This window comes from Anopheles gambiae, chromosome 2 (genome assembly GCF_943734735.2).
Source record: "Anopheles gambiae chromosome 2, idAnoGambNW_F1_1, whole genome shotgun sequence".
Taxonomy (NCBI): domain Eukaryota; kingdom Metazoa; phylum Arthropoda; class Insecta; order Diptera; family Culicidae; genus Anopheles; species Anopheles gambiae.
The window spans coordinates 22461794-22484611 of NC_064601.1; the positions used below are offsets into that span (position 1 = coordinate 22461794).

General features: G+C 45.8%; 1 protein-coding gene across 1 annotated transcript in view; it reads left to right on the forward strand.

The window, feature by feature from the left end:
- LOC1273412 (uncharacterized) overlaps nt 1-22818 on the forward strand; it is a 58309-nt gene that overhangs the window by 17423 nt on the left and 18068 nt on the right. The window contains exon 2 of the mRNA XM_061642579.1: nt 9202-9233. The gene's annotated coding sequence lies outside the window, so the exon portion shown is untranslated. The remainder of the gene's footprint in view (nt 1-9201; nt 9234-22818) is intronic.

Genomic DNA, 22818 nt, shown 5'->3' on the forward strand with positions numbered 1-22818 from the left:
ATGTGAGGGATTACTGGCTTGACGATGAAAAGGTGCAAGCACCCAAGCACACATACATGCACACGCGAGAGTTAGCTTATTATGGCTCGAAACGAGATTACACATAAAAATGAAGAACCGAACTTGTGGCGGCAGGCTGCACGATGACGAGTCGCACTGACAGCGATGCTGATGCAGCCATTTCATTGTGCGAGCAAAAGCGATGATGTAAAATTTAATTAAAAGCACATGAACGCAAAGTTTTAATGGTGGTTGGAGTTGGAAGATCGCAACGGCCGGGTTTGCCAGGTGTTTTATGCACATTTCGGTGTATCTTTTAATGAAAATACTTTCCACATTGCAGATGCACCAGTGAGTTGCAATTTGAACAGAGGGAAGTATGAATATTGTTGTATTAAAGTCTTCCAGTTACAAAACGTCCCAAGGCAGGGAGGAAGCAACATTCCAGCAACAAATTAATTGGCTTCCGGTACGATGCGTATCTGGCGCCCTCCGCCAGACCAACCATCGATAAATCATTTATGCAAACGCAAACGCACATGCTCATGACAACACTTAGCCGTGCATGCTACTTGCAAGATTTATCTGCCCGAACCCCACGGTGAGTAAATAGGCCGGCCCATCACAATCACATCTCTCTCTCTCGGTCGGTGCAGCATCATGTGTCGGTGCAGCGTGTGGCCTTTGCTGGTTTTGACGAGCGTCCCCTAACAACCGATGGTCAGAGTCTTTTGCTACTTTGGGGTTGGAATTCACAACTCGTGCAGGCAGGAGAGTGCGTGAGAGAGGCTTCGAGGCATGAGGGCCCAGTCGGATTGAGTGCTTGCTGGAAGGATCGCTTTCTTTTGAGGTCTCGTTCCCTTCTCTTAGTAAGGTCAGTTTCTGCTGGATTTTCCTCCTCGAAAAGGGCGATACAGTGTACACATTGGCGTACGGTTTGATTCGTTATTTATTCAGCAGTACACCGGTGGCAGGGGTTCGAGTTTGAAAATGAACTCTCCAAAGGGACTGCGACCGAGTGTGCAGGATGAAAGCAGCAGTGGTATGGAAGTCCGCCCGTGTGAAGGAAGTCCGTCCAAATGCTGGATATGTCTGGGCTAGAAAAGCTAACTTCCAACACCGAAGGATAGGAGGGATGAAGGAACTCGTCTCGGTATTGCCATCGGGCCCCATGGGAGGGTACAGGTTTAATGAAAATATGTTTATGTATGCTTTGTCGCTACGGAGCGTCCAGTTCGAAGTACACATTCGAAATGGTTGGCAGAGGGAAAGGGTGCGCTACACGCGCTCGAGAAGAAAAGGGGAAAAGGCGTGCCTGGCAGGCAATTGGCAGGCACTGGCTCTTCTTGAGCCTCTTACTGCCGGAGCTTCCCCAGGAGCACCTAGACACAATGGTTGTGCTGTTGTCCTAGTTTTCCTAGAAGTCAGCCACCCTTCGGTGAGCAGTGCGCAGGTGGTAGCATTGGGGGTAAATATTCTTCTTATCAATTATGAACGACCGGGTATAGGGCATACGGCGACACAACGACACACAACTGCCCATGGGCATGCGAACGGGAATGTCTTTCTCCGTGCGAAACGCTGCAGACCGAGTGAGAGAATTGTTTTCTGTGTCTTTGGTACGTTTGTACCACGCCACGGTCGCCTTTCGTCAAGATGATCATGTTGTTAGCAATTATAAACTGTTTGCAATGGCGTTTTGTTTTGTGTTTTATCCATTGTTGCTGACCGGTGACTAAATGAGGAATGGTACAGGCCTGATTTGCGCGATGGTTGCTGTTGACGTTGCAGACGTTGGTTTTGCTTTTCCCCAAGAGGTAAATTTCATCAGTTACAGAGACCGACTGTACCTAATTGTGAGTTGATAAAAAAAAACAACAACAAACAAAAGGTGTACTGAAGAGTGGTTTAAATTGTTGTATAAGTTGATTTTTTTACATCACCCAAGGAGCTTAAAGCTAGTTGAATTTGAACGACACCTGGTTGGTGGAGTCGCATGGTGCCTCATGCAGAGCGCAGTATTACGCATCATAGATGATAGCAGTTCGAGCCTCGAATTATACACTATACACCACGCAAAACATGTGTTTAAAATTCTTACCAAAAACAGTATAAAAAGGGCATTCATCCCCCATTTTGTGTGTAATTATCGGTTCGTATAAAACAAACATCTCTGTTAAGAAAACAGCTCTCACTTGTTTAATGAATCGTAAGGAGTAATGAGAGTCGGAGAAGAGATGGAAGAAAGAACGAAAAAGAACTGCCGAAACAAATAAGAGAGTAATGTATGTGTGTCTGTCTTGAGCGCGATAGAGAGCTCTTTCAGCACGTTTTTTATTCACAACAAACCACTAACACCTACACATCCACGCGGTGCATCGAATCCTCCTTCGTAAGACGGTTTGTGGAATAAAAAAAAACAAACGCACAAACAGAACGAAAAGAGCTTTTATGGCGCTAATGAAATTTTACTAAGCGAAAAGAATTACCTTCCCGTTCGCGGTAATGGCCGCGTACACTTTGGTGCGCGTGTGGGATAAGACGTGAAGAATGGTACGGTTTCGTTTTGGGTCATTTGAAGCATTTACAACAGAGCGCACAACACACACAGAGAAGCACCAAGTGAAGCACCTTCCTCCTCGTTCGCGGCTAGCCCATGTGTTGCTAAATAATCTATCTCGATCATCAGCCTTGTTTGGGGCTGTGGCTGTATAGCGGGAGTGCCTCTTTTATTGCAGCTTAAGCACAGTCGGCTCATTGATTTTTCGTATCGGAAGATGTATGTATGTAGGTACATAATTTGAAAAGCGCTTTCCCAAGATGCGTATTAACGAGGTTCCATAAGCTTCCCAATGATTAAACGATGTCTTTGTTCGAAGCGAGAAAGAAGAGACAAAGAAAAGGCAAGCGTGAATGTTACTTTAAAGTGTCTGCAAAATGGAGCAAAAGCTTTTACCATTCCATACCACCGTGGGTGTCTGTGGGAGCTTGTCAGAACGCCTGAAGCGCCGAGAACAAGAAGTTCGCTTCTTTGGTCACACACTTTGGAGCATCGAAAAGGACGGGAACGTTTGCCCGACCTTGCGAATGAATTCCCTTTAGCGAACCGTCCATCGTTACCGACTCGTAAACAAATGTTTCCACTCGAATCACATCGGAAGGCAGCTTGTTGTGCCGTCAGTTACAAGGCGCGTGGATCGAAAAATCAATATTGGTACAGTGGTGGGGCACCTTTCGGCCCCGGTGCCCGATGCGATGCGTACATGGAATTGGCCAAACTTGGGCTTGAATGTGAATTGAGATTTGGGTGGTTTTTCCCGTGTCTAGCATGCGTCTGTCCTGGAAGCCTGGATGGAGGTGGGGAGAGAAAATTAGAGGACGAAGCGGACTAATGGCTCCGGGGGATCCCTAGATTGTGATTATTGTTCGAGAAAATGTTGTGTGCCAGGGAAAAAGCGGCTCCTTTCGATGTTGTGCTGCTTGTCGTTGTCTTTTAGGTGTGCCACTGTCCCGAATCTATATGATAATGTGTGTATGGGTGTGTGTACTTTTGCAAGAGCATCGGTAGAGCTGTCTTTTTTTTTCTTTACATCTTCTATAGAATGATTTCGCAACCGTAACGATCCGCAGGCCCCGAAGGTGTTTGTATGCTAATGGAACGCAACCGTCCCGAATGGAAAGCTCTTTGACAAATCCCTTTCAAGGGGAAAATTCATTTCGGTTGAATTTGGTATATAATCTCCGCCGCCACCCACCACCACCACCAATGTAAGGCTATTTTTGTGTAACAGTGTGTGAATGCTTGCAAAGGAGCGTGTCGCTAACAGGGCCATTGAAGCGCTACGAGACGGTGAACGTGTTTTCTGTATGTGATTAAAGCTGCGGTACTGAAACTGTCCGCTGTTCTGCTTTCTTATCCGTGTGTGCTACCGAACAACGTTGTCACAAACAGACAAACTAGAATTTTGTTTGTTGTGGGTTTAAATAAGCTCGCCTTTGTCCGGGTGCCTGTTTTTGTACATGCAGACAAAACGTTCAAAAGTCTCCCGCCCCAAATGGGGTTTGCCCGAAGGAAAGCTGATGTGCACAGAATTCAATTTAGTTCAATCTGCTCAGCTTACTGGATTAGTAACGGATTTGGAAGATGATGTGCACTACCTTCCTCCTCCCCCCCGTCTACCCGGGGATGGCTGTCAGGTGGCCGCGTGACTTGTGCCGGTGCCGGTTTGCCTTGGCTGGCAAACAGCCCACTGACGATGAGCGAAAGCTGACTCTCGTGTGATGGACGTCGAGACGGTGGGACGACGATGTGCGCGCGAAGTGTAATATATCGGATCCGATTCGCCGATCTCCGACAAGGTGTTTTCTCGTTTTTTTATGCCTCATGCCGGCCGGCGTAACAAAGCTCTTTTTAGCACCGGGTTGAAATGGGTTGCTTTTTGTTGTTGCACAAAGAAGAAGGCGTACCTACTTGAAGCTAGACGTGCGGTAAATTGGATAAAGAGATCGCCTCCGCAATGGGTGGACAATGGGTGCGATCGGTAGTGCGATGGATTACCGTTTTTTGGCACGCACCTTGCAGTGAAAAAGAATGAAGAGCGAGCAGGGAAGAAGAGCCGTTACATTATCGTTGTCCTTTTTACATAGAATACAAAGTAGCAAACGAGTAGCACAATGCTGACAATGCACGCCGACCATCGAGGGGCCATCGTAGCTTGACGATATTGTAGATTAAAGGAGAGAGAACAAAAAAACAGCCTGATATGCAGCATAAGAAAGACCAGGGAATAGACAAACCAGCTCACTTTACAGCTGGGGAAGAGCAAAAAAGGAGCATGGAAATGATACCAAGGCCCGGTATAAGCTCGTTACGCTCGAAAGGCTCGGCAATCAGCAGGATCACAGAACCCGGTCCCCGGCTGTCCGGTGAACGAAGAAAGCTAGCGTAAAGGTGAGCTTGAGCGGAAGAATTTGTCGTCACAAGCAGTTTCTGTTACCCTGCCGCTGCTGAACACGGCGATAATCCTGCCGATAATGTTTGCTGTTGTCAGCAGGATCGTGTAACGGGAGGGTGGGATCATGATTTTTATGCTGTTGTGCAGAAGTAGGCGGTAATATTGGCAGCAACAGCTTGGGCAGGTAACTGCTGATGCATCATTAATTTGCTGGACTGCTCGTGCTGCTTGAAGTTTATAAGAAAGGCCATTGCTCTGAAGAGTGTTTTAATTTACTCCCTCCAACGATAGATTATCGTACAAGTGCAGCTGCAAGTGAAGCCATTAGTTTGTGTTCTTAAAACATGTTTTTAATTCAGCACAACGTGACATCCCGTGCAAGCAGCTCCTGTGCCGGCCAATTTGTACTCACTTGAAACACTTCGAAACCGAAACCGGTACTACGAATCAATGGTAAGGCGGTGTGTCTTTGTCACTAAACATGTATAGTGGTATGGTAGAGGGTTTTAAGTAGAAAGTCTTGTTCCACTCCAATGGCAGCGTCAGCGACACGAAGCCGCCACTGGCTGCCTTCGGCTGTTCGTCTTTCTCGTGCACTCAGAACCTTTCCCGGTTTGTTCGCGTTTGGGTGAAAAGTTGTTGGTGCTTTCCTTCCCTTTTCTAGAATATATATACGTACACGCGGAATAGCTACGAAACCTTCCGAAAGCTAACTTATAATGGTTTGATTAAGTTTTCTGCAAAAGCTACAAAAAACAAACCCCAAGAAATAAAACAACAGCGATACAAGAACACCGACAATTCCCCGAAATATGTGTTCCTTCAATTAGGGACGAAATTTAATTAAGACAATTTTGCTCTTCCAAACGATCGGAGTGGAGCGTTCCGTTTTGAGGAAATGTTCATACTGTGCATTTTTTTTGTGCCGGATTTGTATACTGTGAATTTCGTGCTAAAACAGTCTAGAGGTCAGATTTTTGGCACTAGAATCACAATAATTGATGTTGGTTTTTTATTCCCAAAGTTTGTCGAAAGCAACAATAATAAAAGCCAAACACCAACGAGTTGAGGGGGAAAAACATAAATAAATCTAACCTCTTTCCATCGCGGGGCCGCATCGAAGGCGGGTTCGTTTACGATGGGTCGAGCAACGGAGCTTCGTGACCAGAATAAGGACAGCCTGCGTTGTGCTGTAGTGCTCGGTGTGAAACTAACTTGGATGTAGCCGCTCGTTTCGCTCGTTCGATGACTGCAATCGATCGAAATCTTCCAGTATTGGATCCAGTTTCGGTGAGCTTTGTGTGCGAAGGAGTTCCTTCTTTCTTCATGCTGACTACACCGCTTCCAGCCCACAGTTTTCAAAGTAACACTTCGTTCGTTTGTCGAGCCAGTTAGAGGCAGATTATAGGATCCTTTTGCCAGCCAGGGTTTTCATCGTTCAATCTCACCCGCGTGCTGGCATGGTTCCGGAATGTGGTTCGTTGGCCGTCGTATCACTGTGCCCGATGGGAAGACACCTTCCTGTATGACGTGATCTGATCTGAAAGCCATTACCCGACCCACTGTGTGTATGTGTGTGTTTCGTCAGTAGTTTGGTTCTGTGCCGTGGTTCGTTTTGCCCTTCCGTTTGATTATGAGCAGCGCGTGATTCCATCGGGAGGTAAAAAGGGGCAGCAGCAGCAGTGGCAGCTCCAATGGTGACAATCACATTCGTAACGCTGCTCCGTGGATCCGGATCGGTATGCCACTCACGTACGTTACCAGTTCGCGAAACAAGAACGCCAAGCGAATGGCATGCCCACGTGCTCACGACACGGTGTAAAGGAAAACACGCGACGCGAAGCTTTGATTCAAATCACACACAGGAGGACCACTCGTTTGCTCGTTTGCATCACGGAAAAGCGGGAAGCTTTCTGGTGGAAGGAACAAGACGGTAGGCGAATGCCACGCCACGAGAATGACTAACGCGTTGACGTTATCGAATTTGGCTAATGAAAAATTTATTCAAATTAAAATTCATAACTACCAACCCACCCCCAGCCAGTGAATGTGATTAACCGGCGTTGGTTTCCTTTTCTCGCGGAAAGGGCACACACAAAGCCTAGACTCTGGGCGCTTATTGTGCGCAAATCGGGTTAGATATTTCCGCGATAGGAATGCTTAGCAGCCGGTGGAGGTGGTGATGGTGGGATTCGAACGTTTCTTATGGCTGCGCTTTGTAGTTTTTACATAAGCTCTTCTCAAGACAACTTCCTCCAACTGGTGGCGGGGATGGCGTTGGGTTGAATTCTTTGTCACCGCGCGACGACACCTTCCTGTCCTGCGAGCGACAACGACGTGACGGCATATCCGTCAGGTGCAGATGGTCGCACGGTGGATGAGATTTATCGAGATTATTTCTCACGCCGGTGTGAATTTATTGGTTCGGAGGAATTCCGTTCGAACTTTAATCCAGATTGATGATGAGCCGGGGAAGGAGCTTGACAAGTTGGAAAATGAGTTCTGTATTATTTTCCAGCTGGTTTGCCTCTTTGACTACGACTTTTTCGCACGAGAATAAAAGAAAAGCAAACCTCTTTTCTAGTTTTGAACTGGGAAATGATGAAATTGTTGTGCAAACATTGTTATGCAAGCTTTGTTCATGGTAGGTCATATTGAATGTTTTTTTATCTGATACTACACCGGAAGATGGTTGCTATGAATAAATGTCCTTTAGCTCTTCTTATGAAACGATGGCAGATATTGGAAATACATAACAAGGAAATCAATTTTGCTCTTCTTTCCACTTCGTATGACACATATTCACCCACACACAAAAAACAGCTGCATCAAACTGTACTGCTAGTCGACACCATTTGCACCACGGACAATATTTCCCAATACCTTCCAATGGCACCTTCCTGCGAGAACCTTTCGCCATAAAGAAAAAGGTCCCATCATTGCACTTGAATAAAAATAAACTTCCTTCGGGGGAAAATCAACACAAAAGCTCTGAAACGCCCTGACACGTGTCCGCACCACCGTTGCTTATGCTGTCTCCCCAGGTGCGGGCGATAACGACAATCGATGAGGAATTTCTCACACGAAAACAATTTCCTACGCTTTCGGGCGTTATGGGGCCCCCGGACCGGGAGCCGAACGACACGCGGTACAGCAAGTGCAGAAAGTGAGCACACAAACAAGTCAACCTCGAGGCGGAATGTGTCATATGTTCCCTGTTTTTGCTTCCTGCACTGGGCGTGCGGTTGGTCATCGGGTTTGGAAGGGAAGTCGGGGATGGGAGGGGGCTAATAATAATCCTATACCACAAGCCCTATGGCAATATGGTTGGCCGCTCGTGCTGCTCTCGCCAGGATGCCACTAACGTGTTGGCACCAGGAAGCAAGATCTCCGTGCCATGCTGAAGGGGGGGGGGGGGGGGTACCTACCCGAATCTTGCTTTGTCACCTATCCCAAGACACGAGTACTGGCGAGTGATGTATGGTTGTGTCATGTATCATACGTTAGCGCTAGCGGGGCCGTTTTCTTGCTCGCCCGCCAGCGCACCCGTTTCCTGCAGCAGCCGATGGTAATTTTGGCGTGAAGATGACAACATCATTATTTTCATATTATCATCCATGTGTGTGTGTGTGTATGTGTGATGACGATAGGGGTATCGTCACGCTTGCTACCTTGTCGGGTCGGACCACATCCTGACGTTTGCTTGGTTGGCATTGCACTGCATATGCAGCGTCAGGGCAGCGAAAACCGATGGCAGGATCATCAACTCAGGGGAGTCATTTTTTTATCTTCCCCACACTCTCTCTCTCGAGTAGTATATCCTTTGGCAAAAACCCCGGAAGTGACGATGGTACGCTATCTGCCAGGAAAATACTTGAAGCAAGCATTCTGGAAGGGATAAAAATATTAACTTGCTCAATGCACATCGATGACACGGATATACTGCGCTCACCTGTATCCTTCGATAACGATGAGAGGGATAATTGGATACAAACGAAGCCTTAATAGAGTACGGCAGAGATGGTGGGGAGAGGTTAGAAGTTGATTGTTGAGCTATTTGAGGACGTGGAATTGGGTGAAGTGTGCTCGTTGGAAGGAGAGAATGTATAGCTAATTGTGCTTATTTACAACGCAACCAACTCACTTATGCAGGATATGAAGATTCTTTACATGAAAGGCAGAAGTAGAAAAGGTTAATTAGTGCCTGTGGAATGGTTTTAATCGTGTGCATTCTTTTTATTTCCAGATCACTTGTCCACCCTATCACTCGACGTATAGGTAAGTTAATTAAATTATCCATGCATAGTGCTGTCTGCATTCCTTGGATTCTTTTCTCAGGTATGCTTAATTAGTTCCGAACACAAGCGGCGTATAATATTCTCCCGTTTGCCGCATGGCATTCAGTATGTTGCGCTACATTGCCACAATTCATAACGACCAGGCACGGTATCCGCCCACCGCATGTTGTATCTCGACAAAGTCCAACCATTTCAATCAAAACGTTCGTTTCCCATTTCACCCAAACCGCAAACATGTGCGAAGAAATAGCGAGAACAGCCCACAGCAGAAGACATTGTTTGGTTCTGATTTCGGCATGGCATGCGATCAAATAGGCGCCCAGTCACAGTACCCCCAGCACACGCTTTACAGGCTCTGTACGTTGGAAAATATAACCACTTGCCCCGTGTGCATCGAAACTGAAGCGGTGCACAATCGACTCGCAGATTGCATTGTTCGACCCTTCGAGGACTGCGATGATTGTTCGGTTTCGCTCGGATTGCAACCAACCCGTGTGGTGGCGTGTTCGATAAAGCTGGAGCTTTTTGCAAGCACTGGAGCTCTTGACTTTCTGGCTTGGCCCCGTCTGACCTGTCATTTGTACAAACGCGATCCCGCGTGCCTGTTTGTGTGTGTTTATGGCAGTGTAGAAATGTAAAAGTATTTTATGAATTTGATCATTATGCAAACGTGGACGGGTGGAAGCATCCTGCATGTTAGACATGGTGCTGCCCGTGACCGTTTGCTGTTCGCTGTGGGTGAACGAGGAGGTGGTGGAATTTCAATTTCAATCTGACCGCAAGCGAATGGAGATTTGCTGCTAAACCTTCGGCTTCGGTTCAGCAAACGTACAATGACCAGGTACGAATCGTATAATTCGATGCAATTGAGAGGATTTTATTGGGATGGTTTGCTGGCGATTTTGGGGGATTTTGGGGAGGGACATTTTTCTCCGGTCACACAGAGGCGCACATCACGTCGTCCTGTTGAGTGTGGTTGGAAGTGTATTTTTTATTGTTCTTGTGTGTGTGTGTATATGAGCAGGATATTGAAGGATGCGGAGGAACAAGCGGACAATTTGTATTGCTGATGATGCAAATTGGTACTCATTGAAAGTTTTCCATTTTTTTCGTTGGGATTGTTCGAAATTAGCATTTTTATACGCTGTTGAACAGCTCGATAGACTTGTAGACACTTTGGTCGAGCAGACTACGTGATCGTCTTGTGATTATGATGACGTGAGATCAAATCCCGTTTCTCAAGTTCTTATTTATCTTTGTCTTCATGCAAATTTAATGCTAAAACATAGGTAATGGAAAAAATAGATTATGTCCTGCTAGATTTTGACTGCTTAGCAACAAACCCAATACTTACTCCACTACTCCACTATATTACACATGCGCGCATGTGTAAAATAACTTACTAATGAAGTTTAGAGTTTGCCCTTTGTGAACGGCCCGGTGAAAGTCCACAATAAATCTTTCTTTCCAGCGCTTTACCACTCCGGCAAATGTTAAACGATCTTTCCCTTTTGTCGGCGTATCTGATAATGACAACCAGCGCCATTTATGTATCTCCGCTGCTTTTCTTCCCTTGTTCTCTCTCCCTAGAGCTTTCCCGTCTATTGTCCATAGGTAAAAGGCTAACCAAAGCCTCGCTACTAAATTCCCTTCCAAGGGCGGTTAGATACGAGCAGAGCTAATTATGTTTCCCCACGGACTGCTGGTGCGTGAACCAAAACTTTACCACGACACGTACGTGCGCGTGTGTGTTTTTGTGGCTAGAAAATGTGACCCGAACCCACGGGGCGTCTGGCGGTCGTACGTTTTCCGCTGTCCCCGGTGGTACATTAAAGACAGGAGCCGCACACTGACGCGGTGTGGTTATTATCTTTCGCATTAGTGTATTCTTTGGAAAGCGACTCCGACAAGACTTCTTCCAGTGGGTAGCAAATTATTCACTCCGTTAGCTTAGCTAGACCGTTGCACCGCTCGTGATCCGTGAGCGTTCCGAATGGACCTCAAGGGATGGTGCCTTAGTTTGTGAGGGAAAACTGGTCCCTGCGAACGGTAGGCCAAGCATATGATTGAGTGACAGATGATGCTTTTGTGTGTCTATATTTCTTCTCCGCCACGGAGTGTGCTTCATAGCGAAAGCAGCAATAGAGACAATCAACAAACCATCCTGTGAGGGTGCAATGGAACGGAGCATCCTGGGTGCAAATGATTCTCCGTTTCTTCCGCCCGTTGCCACTGTTTGAAAACAATTTAGAGCAACATTAACGCGTCCCCGGGTACGTTTGTGAATCGGGATGTGGCAGGATCAGCAATCGGGCTCGATCCGTCATCAGCCAGCGAGCCTACCGGCTGGCCGACAAGACTGGTAATAAATCACAGCAAATAGCTTTTGCCAGCCTCATAAATCTACGGCTTACGGAAGCCGGAATTGCCCATCAAAGTAAGGTTGTGATACACACCTCTTCTCGTTGGTTCGGGTACGGCCGCCAGGGACCCCAGGAAGTCAGTCAACTTCCATCTTGATAAGGTACGACCCAGGGTGTTAGTGAAGAGGGAAAAAGGCACCGCGGAACATCTTTATCACTCCCCGAACGCTGCCAGGGAGTATACACGGAGAGAGCAAATTGACACTTGAAAAGGGACCGGCTCTGTTTGAACCGTCCCCGGGCCTTCCGCTCGGACTGGCGCAAACGATTTTCATGTTTTGCCGGAATCGAACGAGTCGTAAGAGTCGGCTGATTTGTTCGACCACTGGTGCATAAATTCTGCGTCCCTACAACGTCCCTTGGCCTCCCACGGTGCTGGGCTTGATTGAGGTTAATCGAAACAAATGTGTGTTTTCGTGTGTGATTGGAATTGTAATTTGCACGCGGATTGGTCGTACGGTGACGAAGATGTATGCGTTGACGGTCTGATCTGAATTAGAAGAGGCAATCTTGGAAGGTGCGTGTTCGCCAGGTCTAATTCCACAGATCTGAGAAGCCTTCAAGGGTGTTGTGAAGAGGTATGAAGCTGGGTGATGGTAAGGGTCAACGAAGGCAAGGAATGATTGGTTTAGCGAAATCATCAAACTTCGATAATGCTTGTTTGAGTTCCCAAGCACGTACATTCCGAGCGAATGTTTCCTGAAATTTGGTTTCTGGCATACTGAGAAGGAAATTGGTGAATAAATCCTTTTGAAAGATAACAGTTTGCTTAATCTTTTATCATTAGAATTATTTTGTGTTTTAACAACTATTTTTAAAAGCCCAAATCGACATCCGTAAGCTTGTTTGGATGATGCAAAACAAGCAAATCTCTTCCCCAAACGCTAACACGAACACTTCTTAAAGCCTTTTCAATCCAAATTAATCGATATACAGAGGTCACACGGTACAGAGGTGAAGGTCCTGTAAGCACACCACTCGCTCATTTGCCCCTTTTTTCATTCATCCATTAGCTAGCGGGTCCAAGAATCGCTTCGCCACTATCGCTGCGCTAGCAAATGGAGTAGCTTTCATCAAATATTTATCGAAATACTTGAGGAAATATACCTCCCTTCCAGCGTTCAACCATCCACCACTACCGGATGAGGCAAAGGCAGAAGCTTAAGCTCCCACCAATGTCTACGGTTTACTTTGCGGGTAGAAGAAGCCTTCGAAACCGAAAACGATTGATCGGCGGTGATATGAACTTGTGGCCTAGCGACCGAGGGATCCCTCTCCTCATCAAAGCTTAGGGTGTGAACGATTCGATTTGCTAACTTTCATCTTTTCAGCCACTTTCCATGGTTAGCCCCACACACACACACATACACACACACACACACCCTGAAGTTAGTTGACCATTTGCTTTAGTCGTTCGGTGCTGCTGCCGCTGCTTAAGTGCTACACTTGATGGGCTACGCACAGTCAACATTTGCGCCCGTGCTTAGTTAGGGGAAGAGCTGAAGGATCTCCAGCAAAAGGATACTAAAGGCATTTCTGGTCGGAAGTGCTTCCCAGGAGAGGATGAATTGTTGAATTGGTGACCAGAGGGCGCGTGACGATCGAGGGGGGAGAACATTTTCGAAAGATAGATAACTCGTGGACTGGTGTTGATTGATGAGCTCGTTTTCCGGAGCAGTCTGTTTGGCAGGTTTGGCCCGTGCCATTGGTTTGGAATGATTTTTTAGATAACTTTATTATAAAAAGAAGACGCATCGCACGATCGCAAAAGGAAAAAAAGCGATTGTAATTGATTCAGTAAAATGTTGCATTCCATTCGCCATGGAAAGGAAGAAAGTGAAGCTCAGGTGTGGTTAAAATTTTAATCTATGCATACATTTTTCACCCAAAGAAGACACCAAACCGGGGGTTAACTTTAAGGTCACAGCCATAAACCGTAATGGGAGCATCCCTTTTCACACCATACTAGGCCATATATCAAACCCACTTACCACCGACCGAGTCTCCAGGGGGGCTTATCGCACTGACACTGCTGGGCATGTTGTGTCGTTGTACGTTTGCCGGCCAAGGATGACACACTGTCCATGGGCGAGACACGTCCCGTACCCACTCGAACTTTCAGGTTGATTAGGGTTTTATTGTGCTCGAGATAAAAGTCTTGTGCCTTGCGGTCGTAGTCTCCAACATTTTGGCACGCAAAGCGAGAGGCAACACCACAGAAAATTGGTGCCGTTCGTTTTTGAACCGATAGTTTGTGGCTGTCGACAAAGCCCCCTTTTGCGAAGGTTCGCACCACGAGGAGATGTTACGCATGGGGTGGGTATACTAGCGCAGTACGACCAGTACGCAAGCGATGTGTTTCCGGGATGGGTTTTGTTGGTCGGAGTCGAAATCGAACGCAGCCGATACAATCGATCGGTGTCATTTAGTGCTTGCTATCGTTTTGCTAGTGTGTCATACTGGTGTGCCCAGCTAGCAGTTTTTGGGTGTGTTCTGTGTTACTTGAGACAGGAGAGCATTGAAGCATGAGAGGGCTTTTCGTTGACCTTTACAGCAAGTGGAATGATTTAAAACCGAAATGGAATCTCTCCCCGAGTCCTTCAACGGTGCTCTTAACGGGCGGGTTCTAGTGGACTTTTAACTGGCAATTATAAAGCAAACCATCCGATACTTCAAAAACAAAGCGATCATAAAAACCCATCATTATAAAAATCCTCCTCATTTAATGAGCCTCCCAAACTCGAGTGCTTTATGGATGAAATTGCAGCAGCGGTTTTTTGGGATGAAATAATTAAAAGCGATTTTTTCCCCCATGTTGGGTTGGGCTTACCTTCACTCATAACCCTGACCAAGGGCGTGCGTTATAATATGGGAAAGGTGCCCGTACGATTGTTAATATTTAAACACACTTTATCAAGCGCTCGGGTGTTGTGCTTTGAAAAGTTCAAGGTTGTGGTAAAGTTTTACCGGTGCCCCGAAACCCATGCCCCGAGATCATCCCCAACCCATCCCCAATGGCAATGCACCTATCCACCCGTTGGTGCACCGAGCTGTGGAACAGCCTATCCCTTTCACCATTTCGTTTGTATATCATTTTATCTGATATGTGATGGTGTGTTTGTTTCTGTTTTATTATAATATAATAACGAGAGAAGAGAAAAAACATACATCCAGGCACCAGGCATGGCAACGGCCAGGATTCGGAGCATTCGAAGCTGCCGAGGTGGGTGTATTTTTGTACGTACCGGCAAAATGTTTTACATACCAAAACCGAATGCTCCCCAGTGCACAATGGGCATTTGCCGGGATGAAATTCAAAAAATCAACTTTGTAATAGCGCAATTTTAAATAATAGGTTTTAATACTAAGGGTTAAACTAAGAAAAATACCAAATATGAGCTCTGTATCTGTTCTGGTTCTCTAGAAAACACCTCTCAAAGTCGAGATTTGTTAAAAAAACGCAGAAAAATTTTCACTTTTTTGGAAAACTTTGAACCTTTGTAACTTTTTCAAATATGAACCGATTTTGATAAGTTTAGACATTTTATAAAGGATATTTAGTCAGCTTTATAAACACATGAAAAAATTTGAGCTAAGTTAATTTTATGCAAAAATATACAATAATAACTGAAGAAACCACCTGAAAATTTTCATCATTTTAACTTTTGACTTGATGCCATTATAAAAGTGGCGTAGAGTGGCGTTGTGTCATATATGTCACATCATAGTGTAATATATATACTATCAATCTGTGAAGAAATATTCTGCGAAAGTTTGCGAACGCGAATTTTATTGAAGTTTTTTCACATCAACTTTTTCTAAAAACAGACACATGCGTAACTAGGCGGCTCCATAGGTGCCTAGTGTAGCGTATTTCGTGTATTCTACAAAAATATATTCTACGTGCTTTTGATCAACTTTCATTTCAATTACGAACCTGTGTATCTTAGTTTCAGCTCATGTACTTATCTAATATGTAAATTTCTATTCTAACCTAACTTTATCATTAAATGTAATGAAGCAAATCAGAACCAAATACCTTTTGGTCCTACTGCAGATTATATATAAGGATATAAGGAAAATACTCGCAACTCGTACGACTTAACAACATGCCCATCATGGGTTCAAGCCTGAAATAGACCGTGCCGCCATACGTAGGATTGACTATCAATAATCCAATCAATAATTAGTCACTGAAAGCCAAACCCACAAGAGGTAAAGGCAGGCCTTGACCGACAACGGTTGTTGAGCCAAAGAAGAAGAAGAAGATAAGGAAAATAATTCTTAAATTATACGCATAACAGGAAAACGTTATGAATGCAGTAGCATCTATTGGCGTTTTGGGAGAAGAAACTCCCAAAAGTCATGACAAACTAAATATAAGGATAGAGGGGAGATGCTACAAAGAATATTTTGCAAGAAAGAAAATGCATCCAGAAGGACATTTTGTATAATGAGCTGTATTCCTCTGATTCGTTAACCAGTTCAATATCAGTAGCTACACGCACTAAAACAAAGACAGGGTTTAACTTTACAAATGAAGTAAATACTTAGTTTGTAGCTATCGTACAATTTTGATTTTTTCAGATAGTTGTAAAACCAAGAAGGAATTTGTAGTTTTATTACCCCTTCTGAAGGCAGTACAGCACTTGGAAAGGTATTGGATGAATATTCAAAGACAAACAATATGTGCTGCTTTTCATTACGAATATGGGAAGTACTTTATTTCAATGCACCTGCTCTATCCAATTATTTAAATGCCTTTATTCATGTCTTTAGAAAAGTGAACTAGACGTCAGGAGCTTGTAATAGCATCCACCTAAGTTGTGTGTGTAAATTTTTAATATTTGTACTACCTGTGAGTAAAAGTGACGAGAATTAGCTACAATTGTCCTATACAATGCAGAAAAAATTATCTTATTCAAAATTATTATGTTTTGTTTATATATTATTATTATTATTATTTATTTAATCTTCATTATGGAACATTACAGTATATTTTAAAATGGTTTATACTATTAGCAACAAATAATACAAGAAAAAAAACACACAAATTTAATAAAACTAAACAAAGATCCCTTAAAACACTATTTTATGTAGCGCCACCTGGTGGTATGGATGCGAACTACAAATAAAATGTTATTTACTATCATAATACTTTACTACAAACGATAAAAACTAACCATTTCTGCAAAAATAATTTTATCCCGCAATTTGTTCTAAACTGCCCATTGTGCAGTGGGTAGGTGTGTTGAAAGTGGAGGCCAGGCTTTTCCTGTGCAGGCGAGGGGTGGGACCTGTGAAAAGATGAGCTGTGAATCCATCTGAACTGTTGCCCGGCATGCTGTCGGGATGCTTCCGCTTCGCTTGATGCTTTTCGAGCAAAATCAAATTCTCATGCTCACGGTGCGAGCCGTCCCAGCGCAAAGCTTTTCCATTGCTTTCCATTGCCCCGTTTTTCACCCGTCTCTGCGTCTTTGATGGCACGCCTCCGCCTCCGTGGATGATGGAAAGTTTGTCGGAATGATGTATTTCTCCCCCCCCCCCCTCCCGGTCCGCTGTCGAGAGCTCGGGGTTGGGCGTCGGAGTTTGGTTTTGGGCCCTTGTCCGGACCCGGAGCCCAATGCCCAATGCACAAATCGTCCGGGGAACTTGAACGTACTAAATCTTCCGGAACGCAAAGCGGCATTGAAAGAAATTAAGTGAGCAAGCGAACCGGAAGACAACATAGCGAACAAATCCACACAAACACACACGCACACACACAAGCAAGTGATTGTTTCATTTAATATACTGCATAATTTGTGTTATTGCGCCAGTCACAGGAAGGTTGATTTAGCGTGGGTAAGACTCCAAATAGGGAGAAGGAAAAAAGTTTTTTCGGCGCTTGGAGGAATGGAAAATGCCAGAGAGAGAGAGGAAGATATTGAAACAGACAGTGAGAGAGAAGGAAAGAACAGGACATTCAGGATTGCACTTGCCAACAGACGACAGCGCAAGGTAACGCGCCAGCAAGGGTGGGTCGGTTGTGTGCGCATTGTTTTTTCGGCATTAAATGTACGATTCGTGGAATGATGAGGACGATGATAGAACGAGACACCACCGGGTGGACTCGGTTGGAGGGAAAGTAAAAATATGGAAACAACCAGCAACACCCGTAGAAATGGCGTGGAGACCACCAAACCACCACACAGAACGGGGCGCGTCGCAACGTGGAAAGGGGAAAAAAGTTCAAACTGACGAGAGTGATGATGAAAGTTTGTGACAGATTTTTAATTGAAAAACTGTGGTTATACCACCAAAGATAAAGGGGAAGGTGGGGAGGACACACGACCGCCGGTCGGTGTGATTTGTGAGCGACGAGTTTGGGGCGGGGGTGCCGAGTTCGAGTGGTTCGTGCGAGAAAAAGTTAGCCATTTTGACAATTGTAGATTGAATGTGTTTGAAGGTGTGTTTTGCGGGTTTTGGTTTTCACCAAACAATTGCACACACACACACACACACTGACAAACAATTGTACAGGATGGCTGAATAACATCCTAAAACAAATGGTTTGGGAGGTGAATTCCCGTCCGCAAGCTCAACAATGTCTATTGCAGACATAGAGAAAGCGGGAAGTTTTGCGATTGGAATTTCGTTTGATTGACATCAAAAGTTTGCCAAACAGGAGGCAGCAAAAAAGCCCGATGATAGCAAGGAAAGAAATAGTTGACTAAAGTGTGCCGTAAGAAATGTCCTCAACATTGAAAGACAAAGCGTTCGTCGGGTATCAATCAAGGACATGCTCAGCACAGAATGTTCTAATGTTACCCAAAATCTTGCAATGCCGTCTGGTAAGTTTCGCACTGCCCAATACTTCGAAGCCACTTTCAATTTCCGCCCAAACGGCTACGGCAAGGAAAACAAAAAAACCTCTGCTTCAACAAAGACCATTGTTGATTATGTCAGAAGTTAACTAGTTTCGCTCGCGCGAAATCGTCCCCCGTATGCACAACGCCCGCCTGGTAGGTAATTTATTCCGTGCGACCATGGAAGCATGACGGGCCGAAATGAATATTTCATTGCAAACGACACGCCCGGCCCGGGAAGTCATCTGCCTAAATGCTGCCAACACTCTTGCTGCCGTAGAACAAGCCGACCGGCCGGGCGACCGTCAGACGTCAAACGGCAAGCCAGAGCTGCTCGGGACCCGTATATCGAATCTTAAACGCACCTGAATAAAGATGAAGAATTCGCTTATCAGTAGGGGGCAGCTGCTGTTGTTATCGTGCGGTGTGCTGGGACGTGTGATCGCTTACATCTTCTTCGGTTTTTTGGGCAAGCTTTAAAGCACACTTTGTTTTGTCGCACCAAACCGGCGGCATGCCAAAGGGGAAATTGTTTAAATGGTTTGAATTTTGTCCGAGCTCCCCGAAGCCAGCCCGGAGCCAGCTCGAAGGTATACCGTGACGCAACAATCGTGCGTTTCGCGACGTCGGTGCGGTGTCGATGGGAGCTTTTAGCGAGAATTTCACAGCTTGATGATGATCGCAACAGCCAGCCAGCTCGGCCATGCGGGATTGTTTTAATGGCCGGAACGGAGCGCACGATACGAGAAAGTCATTAGCCGTGGTGGCGGTTCCCTTGTGGATTCCTCGCTATAGCGTGGCTCCTCCGGTTCCAGGATATTATGATATAGCATTCGCACACATCGCTCGAGCGTATGTAGAAATCGTGGCATGAAATTCTCACACGCTCCGCTTGGTACGCGTACGGCCCCTCCGGAAGGGGCTTTCCTCAATCGGGGCAATTACGGTACGCTGGCAGCACCAACGCAGGTCCCGCGTCTGCGATGATGTACGAGAGTTTTGCCGACGCCGTAGAGCGAAAAGATTAATCATCGTTTGCTTGCCGAAGGATTGCCGCCGCCCTTTGCTCAGCGCGTCCCGGAACGTAGGAAGGGTAATGGTGTGCGTTAGCTTACACGCTGGGAAGTTGTGAGAATTTTCAGCCAGCGAGACCGAGCAGAGTGTAGCAACGTTCATTAAAGTGGGTTCGTGTCTTAAGCTAAAAGATCTTCATCTTCCTGCTTGTGTTTGTGTGTGCGCCTCTCTCTCTCTCTCTCTCTCTCTCTCTCTCTGGCACTATCGAAGGACGTCAGACTCGATCAGCTGAAGCATTCGTCTTGCTCCGGGTGTCTTGGCCAGGGGCTGCAAGGTAGACACATTGACGTTGTAATCTGAATGTTTGCCTGAATAATTGATTGTTCTCTCGGTACCTCCCGTTGGAAACAAGCTGACAGAAAGGCTGGCAGCTCTGAAAGCGTAGGACACACCAGCGTCAATATTCAGGATGGGCCTGGATGTCTGTGCGTGTGTGTGTGTGCCTTGATGGTTGATTTCAAAAGACATCCTTTTTTGAAGAGTAATGTAATACACGTCCCACATGCTGCAAGAGAGAGAGAAAAAAACGAAAGCTTTCAATGGTGCTGCTCGTATCTCTTCCATCTGCCGTCCGTCTGTGATAACGTGTCAGTTGGCTTAAGAGCAGCACTCTGCGAAGAAATGGCAACACACATACACCCACCCACCAGTGACAGCATTCACTGCTGTCAAGTGCCAAAGACACACTCGAAAAACAATGTAACGAGCACGTGGACCGAACTGGTAGCCCCGTGTAAATGTGTGTGTGTGCGAGTAAGAGGAAGTTGTGGTTTTACACAACAGTAAATAGCTGTAATTTTTCGCGACTTTCCAGTGTACACACACACACACACACACACACACACACACGCAGCGCGCCACGATGGATTGCTGCCATTCTTATTGAAGAAAACCCGTCCGGGACGGCAAGGAGGGCAGCGAGACGGTACCATTTTCTGCAGGTGAAAGACCCACTTCAAGTGAGCAACAATGGAAGAAAGTCGTTGGGCTAGTTGAAGGAACCGCCCGGCACAAAAGCCTGTTTGCCTGTGATGGGGCTCGGAAGGATGGCGTTTCCGAATGAACGCACCGGTTGAAAGGGCTGTCGATGGGGAGGGTGGGGGGAGGGGGGAGACTGTGTTTGCCGGTGGCTTTACATAATGCTAAGGGCCAAAAGAAGGGAGATTCTCTTCGTGGGATGGCGGTTGAAGCAGGAAGTTACGCGAGTTCCTCTCCACACTGCAGGCAGGAGGTTTTCTTACTCCCCCCCTCACCCCCCCCAACTGCGGGATGTTCAGGAATGTTCATAAAACATACGACAAAGTGGTATGAAAATGGGGCATGGAACTTGTTTAAAATTCCGGCAAATAAAGAAAGTGATGTGAAGCATTATGGGTTGCCTTTCTGCTGTGCTGCTTTCTTTGTAACAAAAGCTCCGGCCGGGAGCTGCTGCGCTACTGGCCCTGTCGGGTGAGACCGGTTCCGGATGTGTCACCGGGGAGGCGTTTGGCCGCGTTTGACGATCGCACGCCATTGACTTTTGCGCAAAGCGGATGGGTCCCTTTTCACTTGTCACTGTAGACAACTCAATGTATAGGTATCGGTAGGGTGTTCAGCCAGAGAGTAGTGTAAACATTTAAATTTATGCACAAGCTCTGGCAGCCTGCGTCAAAATTGTGGCGAAACAAACAATGGGGCAAGCTTGCCATGCCGATAAGCGGAGCTTCTTGCGGAGTAAGTAAAGCGAAGAAGCTTTCCCGTAACTGTATCGCAAATAAGGGCCGGCAAAAAGCAAGAATAATAGACATTGGTCCAGTGGGCTGCCCTTACTTTGGGAGAAGAATATAGTTATTAGGATTTGGGAGAAAACTGATATCACGGCCCTTATTCTCCCTCGCAACGATCGCCGATTGCGGGAAGCTTGTATCGATAAAATTTTACTACACAATCGTGTAACGAACTAACAACAAAAAAACCCCTTAACGGTGCTTTTAATGGGAATGTGTAGCAACCTGACACGTTACGGGTGGGTTCGAACGCCGCCCAAAAAAAAAAGCTCCTAGAAGCAGTCTATAATAATGGACGGATGGGAGTAGGGTTTCGGGGTTTTTTTCCTCTCATTGTTCGTTGGCGGTGAAAAATCAACCCCGAACCCTACAACTTTGACGTGGGTGAACGGGTTTCACATCACCGAAGAATGTTGAATGGCGTGAAAAATGTTCCCCCTCTTCTTCCTCCTCTGCTGAATGCCCCCGAACGCAAGGGATGCCACACCCAGGGCAGGATTCCTTCGCAGGCGAACCCTTTTTTTCGTTCTTAATTTGCTAACTAAAAGTGTGGCGGGAACAGACAAAAGCGTAGCGGAGGAAGAGGGGGGGGGCGATCTTGGTGGTTGTTGTTGGCCGACCACGATAATGATGGTGGTGGTCGAGGTGGCAAATAAAGCAACAACACCAAATACAAAACGCCATTAATGGATGTGAAAATGGGAAACGCGTAACGTACACCGCCAACCGTTGGGAGGAACCGAACGGTAGCGACCCCGTTCTGATGTGGTGGGGTTGGTTTGAGAGAACGAGAAGGGTCATTTAAAGGAATGAAATGCTTTGGGCTCAGTGGTGGTTGGTTCAGTGATCGCTTTGTGTAGAAACTCATCTGATAAAGTAGTTGTGGCAAAGGATATTTGATAGAACGCTTTGTTTTAATTCTCTATGATATGAAAGTAACAAGAATTTACAGTATGGGTTTTGAATAAGATCATAAAATAATGCACCATATACATATACACCTCATTATCCTAACAATTGAACACTTTTTTTAGCATACATTGAGGCGTTGTTCAAGCACATTACTTTCTGTGCATGACGTGTTGCATACCAGCAGGCGTTTGTATCGTTTGCATGCGCTTTTCGAATAATCTTTCAGCAAGTTGAAACTGTTTTTACATTCGCCTGAAAATTACCACCCCATTTTCCAACCACCTCACACTAAAATCACACACACACACACACCACTCTCAAATTAATCTTTTCCCACAATTTGCCACAAGTGAAATCTCACTATCACTTGCATACGCCACCGGAGCAATTCTCCATCTGTTGCTAGAGAAGCGGCAGCCTTCGCCTTAGTTTGCTTTTTAGAGGCTGTTGCATTAATTGAAAGTACACACATGCAGGGCAGACTTTCCTCCCGGGGTGGATAAAGCGGATTTTCCTTGCTAGCTTCGACCAGATTCACTTTT